This window comes from Mesoplodon densirostris, chromosome 4, assembly GCF_025265405.1.
Source record: "Mesoplodon densirostris isolate mMesDen1 chromosome 4, mMesDen1 primary haplotype, whole genome shotgun sequence".
Lineage (NCBI taxonomy): Eukaryota > Metazoa > Chordata > Mammalia > Artiodactyla > Ziphiidae > Mesoplodon > Mesoplodon densirostris.
Window position 1 is genome coordinate 112,937,976 of NC_082664.1, and position 15,221 is coordinate 112,953,196.

Here is a 15,221-nt window from a genome sequence, read left to right on the forward strand (position 1 = left end):
GCCCACACCCACCCACTGCTCCATCCCCACCGGGCACTAAAGAACTTCAATGCACCAAAACAAATGACAGGGAGGGACACAGGACTGGCCTGAGGCTCCAGGCTCCAACCAGGGACGCTTCCTCATTTTGGCTTCCAGAAATAGCCCCCGAAGCTGCATGCACAAACGTGATCCTGGCCAAAGCACACCTTTCCAAGCTGCAAGCTTACTGGGCCTCCACCAGCATGCACTCTGACTCTGAAGACCAGCAGGAGAGCCTTCCCCCTCGCATGCCCTCAACGGTCTTTCAGCAGGGACCTAATATGCGTAGATGACCCAGCTTATGGGCAGACACAGTGGATCCCCACATAGGAGCACCTCGAATTCTGGATCCCTTGTGTGTGTTTCCATGCAGGTCAGAAGCGGACGCTAGCCCTCACTCCTCACTCTCCCCTACTCCGAGAGACGAAACGTGCTGGACCTCAGATTCGAAGAGGAGACGGTTGAGTGTTCTCACTCATTTTGTTCAGATTTTCCAAGGAATGCGTACAAGGGTGTCATCATCGATCCAAGCACAGGCTGGGATGCTTCAGAACACACCCGGGCATGCCGTGGGGGTCTGAAGAGGAGAGATGACCTCGGAGTACTCCAAAACCCTGGGGGATCCACAGCCCTCAGGCCACTCAGAAAGAGCAACAGTCAATCCACTCTTGCAGCCACTGGGACCGTCTGAGGAAAACCTCATATCCAAAGGCACATCTTAGGGAGGGTGAAAGCCTACCTTCCTGAGTTAGCCAGAGCCACGCGTAGGATCATGCCCCCGCGTCATGTTTCCACTTTTCTGTAGCACCTGCAGTCATCAGCCAATGCGTAGTTCTTCTTGTCTTTGCCGACGGCCAGCCTCGTCCAGCAGCTGCACCTGAGAACTGGACATAAATCAGGCAGGCTTCAGAATTGGACCGGTGTACTCAGAGATCATGATTCATGAGAATTTTTACCTGGGCTTGAGCTCGGACCCTGCCTCCCAAGGACGTCTACCTTTACAGAGAACTCAATGTTTGTCTGACAGCACGACTGCAGGAAGTAAGGCGTGTACGTTGGCCTGTACGTGAGAGGGTATATTTTTGTTTTCACGCATGTGCGCGTGTGTGACTGTTACTGCACACGAGGGCGCGCTTGTGGGCTTCTTTGTGTGCCTCTGAATCCGCATCTTGCTCCCAGTGTGTCCCTGTGGCCCTCTCCTTAGACCTCGAACCATAAAAGCCAGAGTTTATACACAGTGCCCTGGCTTTGGACCCCCCCACTGAATGGAGAAAGACCTATTCAAGCTTCAACAGACTGAATGTGAACTTTGAAACCCAGGGGGTTTTGAAATAGGCCACGGACTTCCACTCTTCCACAGCCAAGCCTTCTGACCAACGCAAAAACACCTGACGAGACATGCTTTCCGACCGTGGGTGTAACATATAGATGGACCCAGAAATCCTGCAACCTAGTAGAATATGTAATGTGCACTTGGGGCCACTCCCATCATTTTTAGGAGCAAGGAAACCTCCTATGGGCGGTCCGACCTGCGACTGGCTACAGGCAAGATGCAGCCTGGCACCTCTCAAGGGGCTAACGAAATTCGGCCCAACTGCCAATTGTTGCCAACTATGCCAAATCACTTTGCGAGGACCCATGGGAATGCCCACCACAGGAAGTGGTGGGCTTCAGTAACAAAGACCCACGTTGAAACCCCACTGTGGAAACTAGGCTAGCTTCCCAGGCACATGTTGCCAGCACCCAGCCACCAGGTTTGGCGGCGCTGAACCGGAGGAAACACTCAAATTCTTGACAGTGTTGTCCTACGTGCCCTCCTCCTGCCCACCGGGTAAGTCGAACCTACTGGAAGCCACAGACATCATTCAAACACGGGGTCACTGTATACCAGGGATGGCAGACCGCAAACACGACTGCTTTGATGACACTGAACATACCCCATACATCCTGGCACTTCTTCACTGACAGAGTGACACTACCGAGAACCTCCCAGAGATCAAAGGCACAGTCCCCGAGGACCACAGACCGATTTCCAATGGAAGAACTCTGCTTCACGAGGGGACCTGCAAGCTTCAAAGGGCACAGTGGCTGTCCACGGCAGCGCACCTGGCATCGGAACACTGAACGCATCTCTGCTCCGCCAACGGACTGCTCCAGATAAACCACTGGCTATCCAAAACTCCTGCGTGCCACAAGGGATGGCCGCATCATGCCCTCTCGGAGAAACACTTTCGCTTTGCACATTCCCACACAAGGAAACAAATTGGCCAAAGGGCATGTTCGCATAACCCAAATACCCCCAAGGTGAGCGGCACAGACACTTCAACATGTCTGACTTCTCAGCGTCCTGCAAGACACCCTTTGGGCGACATTCCTCCGTCAAAGGGATCACAACTCTACGCAGGTTAAGTACGTAACCGCATCCTCATGTACTGCCAAAGCCATCCTCTTCGTGGGCAGCTGATGCCAGCACATCACAAACAGGACGCATACTCGGGAAGACGTGGCCAGCTCCTGCAACCCAATCATGACAGCCCATCCCACGACATCACACAGGACATGTCCTCATGATGCCTTGCCATCTTCTGCAGGCCAGCAGCCACCATGCAGGCTTCAATGCAGCACTCGGTCCTAACCCCACTCCACGATGACCCTCTTAGTGCCAAAACTCTGTCGGGATCTGCAGTGGAGTAGCCGACCTGGGCAATACCTAGCCCTAATCCATCAGCTCCCTTCCGTTGAAGACCAACCCCAGCCCACACCCACCCACTGCTCCATCCCCACCGGGCACTAAAGAACTTCAATGCACCAAAACAAATGACAGGGAGGGACACAGGCCTGGCCTGAGGCTCCAGGCTCCAACCAGGGACGCTTCCTCATTTTGGCTTCCAGAAATAGCCCCCGAAGCTGCATGCACAAACGTGATCCTGACCAAAGCACAACTTTCCAAGCTGCAAGCTTACTGGGCCTCCACCAGCATGCACTCCGACTCTGAAGACCAGCAGGAGAGCCTTCCCCCTCGCATGCCCTCAACGGTCTTTCAGCAGGGACCTAATATGCGTAGATGACCCAGCTTATGGGCAGACACAGTGGATCCACAGATAGGAGCACCTCGAATTCTGGATCCCTGGTGTGTGTTTGCATGCAGCTCAGAAGGGGACGCTAGCCCTCACTCCTCACTCTGCCCTACCCCCGAGAGACGAAACGTGCTGGACCTCAGATTCGATGAGGAGACGGTAGAGTGTTCTCACTCATTTTGTTCAGATTTTCCAAGGAATGCATACAAGGGTGTCATCATCGATCGAAGCACAGGCTGTGATGCTGCAGAACACAACCGGGCATGCCGTGGGGGTCTGAAGAGGAGACATGACCTCGGAGTACTCCAAAACCCTGGGGAATCCACAGCCCTCAGGCCACTCAGAGAGAGCAACAGTCAATCCACTCTTGCAGCCACTGGGACCGTCTGAGGAAAACCTCATATCCAATGGCACATCTTAGGGTGAGTGAAAGCGTACCTTCCTGAGTTAGCCAGAGCCACGCGTAGCAACATGACCCCGTGTCATTTTTCCACTTTTCCTTAGCACCTGCAGTCATCAGCCAACGTGTAAGTCTTCTTGTCTTTGCCGACGGCCAGTCTCGTCCAGCACCTGCACCTGAGAACTGGACATAAATCAGGCAGGCTTCAGAATTGGACCGGTGTACTCAGAGATCATGATTCATGAGAATTTTTACCTGGGCTTGAGCTCGGACCCTGCCTCCCAAGGACGTCTACCTTTACAGAGAACTCAATGTTTGTCTCACAGCACGACTGCAGGAAGTAAGGCGTGTACGTTGGCCTGTACGTGAGAGGGTATATTTTTGTTTTCAGGCATGTGCGCGTGTGTGACTGTTACTGCACACGAGGACGCGCTTGTGGGCTTCTTTGTGTGCCTCTGAATCCGCATCTTGCTCCCTGTGTGTCCCTGTGGCCCTCTCCTGAGACCTCGAACCATAAAAGCCAGAGTTTATACACAGCGCCCTGGATTGGGACCCCCCCACTGAATGGAGAAAGACCTCTTCAAGCTTCAACAGACTGAATGTGAACTTTGAAACACAGGGGGTTTTGAAATAGGCCAAGGACTTCCAATCTTCCAAAGCCAAGCCTTCTGACCAACGCAAAAACACCTGACGAGACCTGCTTTCCGCCCGTGGGTGTAACATATAGATGGACACAGACATCCTGCAACCTAGTAGAATACGTAATGTGCACTTGGGGCCACTCCCATCATTTTTAGGAGCAAGGAAACCTCCTATGGGCGGTCCGACCTGCGACTGGCTACAGGCAAGATGCAGCCTGGCACCTCTCAAGGGGCTAATGAAATTCGGCCCAACTGCCAATTGTTGCCAACTATGCCAAATCACTTTGCGAGGACCCATGGGAATGCCCACCACAGGAAGTGGTGGGCTTCAGTAATCAAGACCCACGTTCAAATCCCACTGCGGAAACTAGGCTAGCTTCCCAGGCACGTGTTGCCAGCATCCAGCCACCAGGTTTGGCGGCCCTGAACCCGGAGGAAACACTCAAATTCTTGACAGTGTTTTTCTACGTGCCCTTCTCCAGCCCACTGGGTAAGTCGAACCTACTGGAAGCCACAGACATTATTCAAACTCGGGGTCACTGTATACCAGGGATGGCAGACCGCAAACACGACTGCTTTGATGACACTGACCATACCCCATGCATCCTGGCACTTCTTCACTGACAGCGTGACACTACCGAGAACCTCCCAGAGATCAAAGGCACTCTCCCCGAGGACCACAGACCGATTTCCAATAGAAGAACTCTGCTTCGCGAGGGGACCTGCAAGCTTCAAAGGGCACAGTGGCTGTCCACGGCAGCGCACCTGGCATCAGAACACTGAACGCATCTCTGCTCCGCCAACGGACTGCTCCAGATAAACCAATAGCTATCCAAAACTCCTGCGTGCCACAAGGGCTGGCCGCATCATGCCCTCTCGGAGAAACACTTTCGCTTTGCACATTCCCAAACAAGGAAACAAAGTGGCCAAAGGGCATGTTCGCATAACCCAAATACCCCCAAGGTGAGCGGCACAGACGCTTCAACATGTCTAACTTCTTGGCATCCCGCAAGACACCCTTTGGGCGACATACCTCCGGCAACGGGATCACAACTCTACGCAGGTTAAGTATGTAACCACATCCTCATGTACTGCCAAAGCCATCCCCTTCGTGGGCAGCTGATGCCAGCACATCACGAACAGGACGCATTCTTGGGAAGACGTGGCCAGCCCCTGCAACCCAATCATGACAGCCCATCCCACGACATCACACAGGACATGTCCTCATGATGCCTTGCCATCTTCTGCAGGCCAGCAGCCACCACGCAGGCTTCAATGCAGCACTCGGTCCTAACCCCACTCCACGATGACCCACTTAGTGCCAAAACTCTGTCGGGATCTGCAGTGGAGTAGCCGACATGGGCAATACCTAGCCCTAATCCATCAGCTCCCTTCCGTTGAAGACCAATCCCAGCCCACACCCACCCACTGCTCCATGCCCACCGGGCACTAAAGAACTTCAATGCGCCAAAACAAATGACTAGGAGGGACACAGGCCTGGCCTGAGGCTCCAGGCTCCAACCAGGGACGCTTCCTCATTTTGGCTTCCAGAAATAGCCCCCGAAGCTGCATGCACAAACGTGATCCTGGCCTAAGCACACCTTTCCAAGCTGCAAGCATACTGGGCCTCCACCAGCATGCACTCCGACTCTGAAGACCAGCAGGAGAGCCTTCCCCCTCGCATGCCCTCAACGGTCTTTCAGCAGGGACCTAATATGCGTAGATGACCCAGCTTATGGGCAGACACAGTGGATCCCCAGATAGGAGCACCTCGAATTCTGGATCCCTGGTGTGTGTTTGCATGCAGGTCAGAAGCGGACGCTAGCCCTCACTCCTCACTCTCCCCTACCCCAGAGAGACGAAACGTGCTGGACCTCAGATTCGATGAGGAGACGGTTGAGTGTTCTCACTCATTTTGTTCAGATTTTCCAAGGAATGCATTCAAGGGTATCATCATCGATCCAAGCACAGGCTGGGACGCTGCAGAACACAACCGGGCATGCCGTGGGGGTCTGAAGAGGAGAGATGACCTCGGAGTACTCCAAAACCCTGGGGAATCCACAGCCCACAGGCCACTCAGAAAGAGCAACAGTCAATCCACTCTTGCAGCCACTGGGACCGTCTGAGGAAAACCTCATATCCAATGGCACATCTTAGGGTGGGTGAAAGCCTACCTTCCTGAGTTAGCCAGAGCCACGCGTAGCAACATGCCCCCGCGTCATTTTTCCACTTTTCCTTAGCACCTGCAGTCATCGGCCAACGCGTAGGTCTTCTTGTCTTTGCCGACGGCCAGCCTCGTCCAGCACCTGCACCTGATAACTGGACATAAATCAGGCAGGCTTCAGAATTGGACCGGTGTACTCAGAGATCATGATTCATGAGAATTTTTACCTGGGCTTGAGCTCGGACCCTGCCTCCCAAGGACGTCTACCTTTACAGAGAACTCAATGTTTGTCTGACAGCACGATTGCAGGAAGTAAGGCGTGTACGTTGCCCTGTACGTGAGAGGGTATATTTTTGTTTTCACGCATGTGCGCATGTTTGACTGTTACTGCACACGAGGACGAACTTTTGGGCGTCTTTGTGTGCCTCTGAATCCGCATCTTGCTCTCTGTGTGTCCCTGTGGCCCTCTCCTGAGACATCGAATCATAAAAGCCAGAGTTTATACACAGCGTCCTGGATTTGGACCCCCCCACTGAATGGAGAAAGACCTCTTCAAGCTTCAACAGACTGAATGTGAACTTTGAAACCCAGGGGGTTTTGAAATAGGCCACGGACTTCCACTCTTCTACAGCCAAGCCTTCTGACCAATGCAAAAACACCTGACGAGACCTGCTTTCCGACCGTGGGTGTAACATATAGATGGACCCAGAAATCCTGCAACCTAGTAGAATATGTAATGTGCACTTGGGGCCACTCTCATCATTTTTAGGAGCAAGGAAACCTCCTATGGGCGGGCCGACCTGCGATTGGTTACAGGAAAGATGCAGCCCGGCACCTCTCAAGGGGCTAATGAAATTCGGCCCAACTGCCAATTGTTGCCAACTATGCCAAATCACTTTGCGAGGACCCATGGGAATGCCCACCACAGGAATTGGTGGGCTTCAGTAACCAAGACCCACGTTCAAACCCCACTGCGGAAACTAGGCTAGCTTCCCAGGCACGTGTTGCCAGCATCCAGCCACCAGGTTTGGCGGCCCTGAACCCGGAGGAAACACTCAAATTCTTGACAGTGTTGTCCTACGTGCCCTCCTCCTGCCCACCGGGTAAGTCGAACCTACTGGAAGCCACAGACATCATTCAAACATGGGGTCACTGTATACCAGGGATGGCAGACCGCAAACACGACTGCTTTGATGACACTGACCATACCCCATGCATCCTGGCACTTCTTCACTGACAGCGTGACACTACCGAGAACCTCACAGTGATCAAAGGCACTGTCCCCGAGGACCACAGACCGATTTCCAATAGAAGAACTCTGCTTCGCGAGGGGACCTGCAAGCTTCAAAGGGCACAGTGGCTGTCCACGGCAGCGCACCTGGCATCAGAACACTGAACGCATCTCTGCTCCGCCAACGGACTGCTCCAGATAAACCACTAGCTATCCAAAACTCCTGCGTGCCACAAGGGCTGGCCGCATCATGCCCTCTCGGAGAAACACTTTCGCTTTGCACATTCCCAAACAAGGAAACAAAGTGGCCAAAGGGCATGTTCGCATAACCCAAATACCCCCAAGGTGAGCGGCACAGACGCTTCAACATGTCTAACTTCTCGGCATCCCGCAAGACACCCTTTGGGCGACATACCTCCGGCAACGGGATCACAACTCTACGCAGGTTAAGTATGTAACCACATCCTCATGTACTGCCAAAGCCATCCCCTTCGTGGGCAGCTGATGCCAGCACATCACGAACAGGACGCATTCTTGGGAAGACGTGGCCAGCCCCTGCAACCCAATCATGACAGCCCATCCCACGACATCACACAGGACATGTCCTCATGATGCCTTGCCATCTTCTGCAGGCCAGCAGCCACCATGCAGGCTTGAATGCAGCACTCGGTCCTAACCCCACTCCACGATGACCCACTTAGTGCCAAAACTCTGTCGGGATCTGCAGTGGAGTAGCCGACCTGGGCAATACCTAGCCCTAATCCATCAACTCCCTTCCGTTTAAGACCAACCCCAGCCCACACCCACCCACTGCTCCATCCCCACTGGGCACTAAAGAACTTCAATGCGCCAAAACAAATGACAGGGAGGGACACAGGCCTGGCCTGAGGCTCCAGGCTCCAACCAGGGACGCTTCCTCATTTTGGCTTCCAGAAATAGTCCCCGAAGTTGCATGCACAAATGTGATCCTGGCCAAAGCACACCTTTCCAAGCTGCAAGCTTACTGGGCCTCCACCAGCATGCACTCCGACTCTGAAGACCAGCAGGAGAGCCTTCCCCCTCGCATGCCCTCAACGGTCTTTCAGCAGGGACCTAATATGCGTAGATGACTCAGCTTATGGGAAGGCACAGTGGATCGCCACATAGGAGCACCTCGAATTCTGGATCCCTGGTGTGTGTTTCCATGCAGGTCAGAAGCGGACGCTAGCCCTCACTCCTCACTCTCCCCTACCCACGAGAGACGAAACGTGCTGGACCTCAGATTCGATGAGGAGACGGTTGAGTGTTCTCACTCATTTTGTTCAGATTTTCCAAGGAATGCATACAAGGGTGTCATCATCGATCCAAGCACAGCCTGGGACGCTGCAGAACACAACCGGGCATGCCGTGGGGGTCTGAAGAGGAGAGATGACCTCGGAGTACTCCAAAACCCTGGGGAATCCACAGCCCACAGGCCACTCAGAAAGAGCAACAGTCAATCCACTCTTGCAGCCACTGGGACCGTCTGAGGAAAACCTCATATCCAATGGCACATCTTAGGGTGGGTGAAAGCCTACCTTCCTGAGTTAGCCAGAGCCACGCGTAGCAACATGCCCCCGCGTCATTTTTCCACTTTTCCTTAGCACCTGCAGTCATCAGCCAACGCGTAGGTCTTCGTGTCTTGCCAACGGCCAGCCTCGTCCAGCACCTGCACCTGATAACTGGACATAAATCAGGCAGGCTTCAGAATTGGACCGGTGTACTCAGAGATCATGATTCATGAGAATTTTTACCTGGGCTTGAGCTTGGACCCTGCCTCCCAAGGACGTCTACCTTTAGAGAGAACTCAATGTTTGTGTGACAGCACGACTGCAGGAAGTAAGGCGTGTACGTTGCCCTGTACGTGAGAGGGTATATTTTTGTTTTCACGCATGTGCACATGTGTGACTGTTACTGCACACGAGGACGAACTTGTGGACGTCTTTGTGTGCCTCTGAATCCGCATCTTCTCTCTGTGTGTCCCTGTGGCCCTCTCCTGAGACGTCGAACCATAAAAGCCAGAGTTTATACACAGCGTCCTGGATTTGGACCCCCCCACTGAATGGAGAAAGACCTCTTCAAGCTTCAACAGACTGAATGTGAACTTTGAAACCCAGGGGGTTTTGAAATAGGCCACGGACTTCCTCTCTTCCACAGCCAAGCCTTCTGACCAACGCAAAAACCCCTGACGAGACCTGATTTCCGACCGTGGGTGTAACATATAGATGGACCCAGAAATCCTGCAACCTAGTAGAATATGTAATGTGCACTTGGGGCCACTCCCATCATTTTTAGGAGCAAGGAAACCTCCTATGGGCGGGCCGACCTGCGACTGGCTACAGGCAAGATGCAGCCCGGCACCTCTCAAGGGGCTAACGAAATTCGGCCCAACTGCCAATTGTTGCCAACTATGCAAAATCACTTTGCGAGGACCCATGGGAATGCCCACCACAGGAAGTGGTGGGCTTCAGTAACCAAGACCCACGTTCAAACCCCACTGCGGAAACTAGGCTAGCTTCCCAGGCACATGTTGCCAGCATCCAGCCACCAGGTTTGGCGGCCCTGAACCCGGAGGAAACACTCAAATTCTTGACAGTGTTGTCCTACATGCCCTCCTCCTCCCCACCAGGTAAGTTGAACCTACTGGAAGCCACAGACATCATTCAAACATGGGGCCACTCTATATCAGGGATGGCAGACCACAAACACAACCACTTTGATGACACTGACCATACCCCATGCATCCTGGCACTTCTTCACTGACAGAGTGACACTACCGAAAACCTCACAGAGATCAAAGGCACTCTCCCCGAGGACCACAGACCGATTTCCAATAGAAGAACTCTGCTTCGTGAGGGGACCTGCAAGCTTCAAAGGGCACAGTGGCTGTCCATGGCAGCGCACCTGGCATCAGAACACTGAACGCATCTCTGCTCCGCCAACGGACTGCTCCAGATAAACCAATAGCTATCCAAAACTCCTGCGTGCCACAAGGGCTGGCCGCATCATGCCCTCTCGGAGAAACACTTTCGCTTTGCACATTCCCAAACAAGGAAACAAAGTGGCCAAAGGGCATGTTCGCATAACCCAAATACCCCCAAGGTGAGCGGCACAGACGCTTCAACATGTCTAACTTCTCGGCATCCCGCAAGACACCCTTTGGGCGACATACCTCCGGCAACGGGATCACAACTCTACGCAGGTTAAGTATGTAACCACATCCTCATGTACTGCCAAAGCCATCCCCTTCGTGGGCAGCTGATGCCAGCACATCACGAACAGGACGCATTCTTGGGAAGACGTGGCCAGCCCCTGCAACCCAATCATGACAGCCCATCCCACGACATCACACAGGACATGTCCTCATGATGCCTTGCCATCTTCTGCAGGCCAGCAGCCACCATGCAGGCTTGAATGCAGCACTCGGTCCTAACCCCACTCCACGATGACCCACTTAGTGCCAAAACTCTGTCGGGATCTGCAGTGGAGTAGCCGACCTGGGCAATACCTAGCCCTAATCCATCAACTCCCTTCCGTTTAAGACCAACCCCAGCCCACACCCACCCACTGCTCCATCCCCACTGGGCACTAAAGAACTTCAATGCGCCAAAACAAATGACAGGGAGGGACACAGGCCTGGCCTGAGGCTCCAGGCTCCAACCAGGGACGCTTCCTCATTTTGGCTTCCAGAAATAGTCCCCGAAGTTGCATGCACAAATGTGATCCTGGCCAAAGCACACCTTTCCAAGCTGCAAGCTTACTGGGCCTCCACCAGCATGCACTCCGACTCTGAAGACCAGCAGGAGAGCCTTCCCCCTCGCATGCCCTCAACGGTCTTTCAGCAGGGACCTAATATGCGTAGATGACTCAGCTTATGGGAAGGCACAGTGGATCGCCACATAGGAGCACCTCGAATTCTGGATCCCTGGTGTGTGTTTCCATGCAGGTCAGAAGCGGACGCTAGCCCTCACTCCTCACTCTCCCCTACCCACGAGAGACGAAACGTGCTGGACCTCAGATTCGATGAGGAGACGGTTGAGTGTTCTCACTCATTTTGTTCAGATTTTCCAAGGAATGCATACAAGGGTGTCATCATCGATCCAAGCACAGGCTGGGACGCTGCAGAACACAACCGGGCATGCCGTGGGGGTCTGAAGAGGAGAGATGACCTCGGAGTACTCCAAAACCCTGGGGAATCCACAGCCCACAGGCCACTCAGAAAGAGCAACAGTCAATCCACTCTTGCAGCCACTGGGACCGTCTGAGGAAAACCTCATATCCAATGGCACATCTTAGGGTGGGTGAAAGCCTACCTTCCTGAGTTAGCCAGAGCCACGCGTAGCAACATGCCCCCGCGTCATTTTTCCACTTTTCCTTAGCACCTGCAGTCATCAGCCAACGCGTAGGTCTTCGTGTCTTGCCAACGGCCAGCCTCGTCCAGCACCTGCACCTGATAACTGGACATAAATCAGGCAGGCTTCAGAATTGGACCGGTGTACTCAGAGATCATGATTCATGAGAATTTTTACCTGGGCTTGAGCTTGGACCCTGCCTCCCAAGGACGTCTACCTTTAGAGAGAACTCAATGTTTGTGTGACAGCACGACTGCAGGAAGTAAGGCGTGTACGTTGCCCTGTACGTGAGAGGGTATATTTTTGTTTTCACGCATGTGCACATGTGTGACTGTTACTGCACACGAGGACGAACTTGTGGACGTCTTTGTGTGCCTCTGAATCCGCATCTTCTCTCTGTGTGTCCCTGTGGCCCTCTCCTGAGACGTCGAACCATAAAAGCCAGAGTTTATACACAGCGTCCTGGATTTGGACCCCCCCACTGAATGGAGAAAGACCTCTTCAAGCTTCAACAGACTGAATGTGAACTTTGAAACCCAGGGGGTTTTGAAATAGGCCACGGACTTCCTCTCTTCCACAGCCAAGCCTTCTGACCAACGCAAAAACCCCTGACGAGACCTGATTTCCGACCGTGGGTGTAACATATAGATGGACCCAGAAATCCTGCAACCTAGTAGAATATGTAATGTGCACTTGGGGCCACTCCCATCATTTTTAGGAGCAAGGAAACCTCCTATGGGCGGGCCGACCTGCGACTGGCTACAGGCAAGATGCAGCCCGGCACCTCTCAAGGGGCTAACGAAATTCGGCCCAACTGCCAATTGTTGCCAACTATGCAAAATCACTTTGCGAGGACCCATGGGAATGCCCACCACAGGAAGTGGTGGGCTTCAGTAACCAAGACCCACGTTCAAACCCCACTGCGGAAACTAGGCTAGCTTCCCAGGCACATGTTGCCAGCATCCAGCCACCAGGTTTGGCGGCCCTGAACCCGGAGGAAACACTCAAATTCTTGACAGTGTTGTCCTACATGCCCTCCTCCTCCCCACCAGGTAAGTTGAACCTACTGGAAGCCACAGACATCATTCAAACATGGGGCCACTCTATATCAGGGATGGCAGACCACAAACACAACCACTTTGATGACACTGACCATACCCCATGCATCCTGGCACTTCTTCACTGACAGAGTGACACTACCGAAAACCTCACAGAGATCAAAGGCACTCTCCCCGAGGACCACAGACCGATTTCCAATAGAAGAACTCTGCTTCGTGAGGGGACCTGCAAGCTTCAAAGGGCACAGTGGCTGTCCATGGCAGCGCACCTGGCATCAGAACACTGAACGCATCTCTGCTCCGCCAACGGACTGCTCCAGATAAACCAATAGCTATCCAAAACTCCTGCGTGCCACAAGGGCTGGCCGCATCATGCCCTCTCGGAGAAACACTTTCGCTTTGCACATTCCCAAACAAGGAAACAAAGTGGCCAAAGGGCATGTTCGCATAACCCAAATACCCCCAAGGTGAGCGGCACAGACGCTTCAACATGTCTAACTTCTTGGCATCCCGCAAGACACCCTTTGGGCGACATACCTCCGGCAACGGGATCACAACTCTACGCAGGTTAAGTATGTAACCACATCCTCATGTACTGCCAAAGCCATCCCCTTCGTGGGCAGCTGATGCCAGCACATCACGAACAGGACGCATTCTTGGGAAGACGTGGCCAGCCCCTGCAACCCAATCATGACAGCCCATCCCACGACATCACACAGGACATGTCCTCATGATGCCTTGCCATCTTCTGCAGGCCAGCAGCCACCACGCAGGCTTCAATGCAGCACTCGGTCCTAACCCCACTCCACGATGACCCACTTAGTGCCAAAACTCTGTCGGGATCTGCAGTGGAGTAGCCGACATGGGCAATACCTAGCCCTAATCCATCAGCTCCCTTCCGTTGAAGACCAATCCCAGCCCACACCCACCCACTGCTCCATGCCCACCGGGCACTAAAGAACTTCAATGCGCCAAAACAAATGACTAGGAGGGACACAGGCCTGGCCTGAGGCTCCAGGCTCCAACCAGGGACGCTTCCTCATTTTGGCTTCCAGAAATAGCCCCCGAAGCTGCATGCACAAACGTGATCCTGGCCTAAGCACACCTTTCCAAGCTGCAAGCATACTGGGCCTCCACCAGCATGCACTCCGACTCTGAAGACCAGCAGGAGAGCCTTCCCCCTCGCATGCCCTCAACGGTCTTTCAGCAGGGACCTAATATGCGTAGATGACCCAGCTTATGGGCAGACACAGTGGATCCCCAGATAGGAGCACCTCGAATTCTGGATCCCTGGTGTGTGTTTGCATGCAGGTCAGAAGCGGACGCTAGCCCTCACTCCTCACTCTCCCCTACCCCAGAGAGACGAAACGTGCTGGACCTCAGATTCGATGAGGAGACGGTAGAGTGTTCTCACTCATTTTGTTCAGATTTTCCAAGGAATGCATTCAAGGGTGTCATCATCGATCCAAGCACAGGCTGGGACGCTGCAGAACACAACCGGGCATGCCGTGGGGGTCTGAAGAGGAGAGATGACCTCGGAGTACTCCAAAACCCTGGGGAATCCACAGCCCACAGGCCACTCAGAAAGAGCAACAGTCAATCCACTCTTGCAGCCACTGGGACCGTCTGAGGAAAACCTCATATCCAATGGCACATCTTAGGGTGGGTGAAAGCCTACCTTCCTGAGTTAGCCAGAGCCACGCGTAGCAACATGCCCCCGCGTCATTTTTCCACTTTTCCTTAGCACCTGCAGTCATCGGCCAACGCGTAGGTCTTCTTGTCTTTGCCGACGGCCAGCCTCGTCCAGCACCTGCACCTGATAACTGGACATAAATCAGGCAGGCTTCAGAATTGGACCGGTGTACTCAGAGATCATGATTCATGAGAATTTTTACCTGGGCTTGAGCTCGGACCCTGCCTCCCAAGGACGTCTACCTTTACAGAGAACTCAATGTTTGTCTGACAGCACGACTGCAGGAAGTAAGGCGTGTACGTTGCCCTGTACGTGAGAGGGTATATTTTTGTTTTCACGCATGTGCGCATGTGTGACTGTTACTGCACACGAGGACGAACTTGTGGACGTCTTTGTGTGCCTCTGAATCCGCATCTTCTCTCTGTGTGTCCCTGTGGCCCTCTCCTGAGACGTCGAACCATAAAAGCCAGAGTTTATACACAGCGTCCTGGATTTGGACCCCCCCACTGAATGGAGAAAGACCTCTTCAAGCTTCAACAGACTGAATGTGAACTTTGAAACCCAGG

The 15,221-nt window shown here is 53.5% G+C and overlaps 6 non-coding genes across 6 annotated transcripts; all 6 read right to left on the bottom strand.

Annotated features, from left to right (window-relative positions):
- Nucleotides 1–456: 456 nt before the first annotated feature.
- Nucleotides 457–549, bottom strand: LOC132489491 (small nucleolar RNA SNORD116). Its single transcript, XR_009531901.1, has one exon. It is a non-coding gene; the product is annotated as a small nucleolar RNA SNORD116 (small nucleolar RNA).
- Nucleotides 550–3,232: 2,683 nt separating this feature from the next.
- LOC132489536 (small nucleolar RNA SNORD116) lies at nucleotides 3,233–3,325 on the bottom strand. The gene has a single exon (XR_009531944.1). It is a non-coding gene; the product is annotated as a small nucleolar RNA SNORD116 (small nucleolar RNA).
- A 2,684-nt stretch (nucleotides 3,326–6,009) lies between these two features.
- Nucleotides 6,010–6,102, bottom strand: LOC132490129 (small nucleolar RNA SNORD116). The gene has a single exon (XR_009532488.1). It is a non-coding gene; the product is annotated as a small nucleolar RNA SNORD116 (small nucleolar RNA).
- A 2,684-nt stretch (nucleotides 6,103–8,786) lies between these two features.
- On the bottom strand, nucleotides 8,787–8,879 carry LOC132490103 (small nucleolar RNA SNORD116). The gene has a single exon (XR_009532464.1). It is a non-coding gene; the product is annotated as a small nucleolar RNA SNORD116 (small nucleolar RNA).
- A 2,682-nt stretch (nucleotides 8,880–11,561) lies between these two features.
- LOC132490104 (small nucleolar RNA SNORD116) lies at nucleotides 11,562–11,654 on the bottom strand. The gene has a single exon (XR_009532465.1). It is a non-coding gene; the product is annotated as a small nucleolar RNA SNORD116 (small nucleolar RNA).
- Nucleotides 11,655–14,336: 2,682 nt separating this feature from the next.
- Nucleotides 14,337–14,429, bottom strand: LOC132490063 (small nucleolar RNA SNORD116). Its single transcript, XR_009532426.1, has one exon. It is a non-coding gene; the product is annotated as a small nucleolar RNA SNORD116 (small nucleolar RNA).
- Nucleotides 14,430–15,221: the final 792 nt, after the last annotated feature.